We start from the raw sequence: 670 nt of genomic DNA, 5'->3' as shown, positions 1-670 counted from the left end.
GAGGATTAGGATCAGTGGCTACTGCCATGACTTCCTCTTTTGTAGAGAACTCATTGCTAGAGTATAAATGTTGATTTCTAGCAACAGTGTCTATAAGCTCTTGAGCATCTTCAATTGTCTTCCTCATGTGTATAGATCCACCAGCTGAGTGGTCTAAAGACATCTGAGCTTTTTCTGTAAGCCCATAGTAGAAGATGTCTAACTGCAGCCACTCTGAAAATATTTCAGAGGGACATTTTCTTAGCATACCTCTATACCTCTCCCAGGCATTATAAAGGGATTCATTATCCTCTTGTTTAAAGCCTTGGATGTCCAGCCTTAGCTGTGTCATCCTCTTTGGAGGGTAAAACTGATTCAGGAATTTGTCTGATAACTGTTTCCATGTCTTTATGCCTGCTGTAGGTTGGTTATTCAACCACCTCTTAGCTTGATCTTTTACAGCAAATGGAAACAGTAGTAGTCTGTAGACATCCTGATCCACCTCTTTATCACGTACTGTGTCAGCAATTTGTATGAACTGTGCCAGAAACTCAGTAGGTTCTTCCTGTGGAAAACCGGAATACTGGCAATTTTGCTGCACTATGATATGAGTTGAGGATTTAGTTCAAAGCTGCTTGCTTTGATGGGAGGTATACAGATGCTACTCCCATATGCAACTGTAATGGGGTTA

The sequence above is a fragment of the Arachis duranensis genome, chromosome 3, assembly GCF_000817695.3.
Source record: "Arachis duranensis cultivar V14167 chromosome 3, aradu.V14167.gnm2.J7QH, whole genome shotgun sequence".
Lineage (NCBI taxonomy): Eukaryota > Viridiplantae > Streptophyta > Magnoliopsida > Fabales > Fabaceae > Arachis > Arachis duranensis.
The sequence above is the reverse complement of the archived record's forward strand: the minus strand, read 5'-3'. Positions refer to the sequence as shown.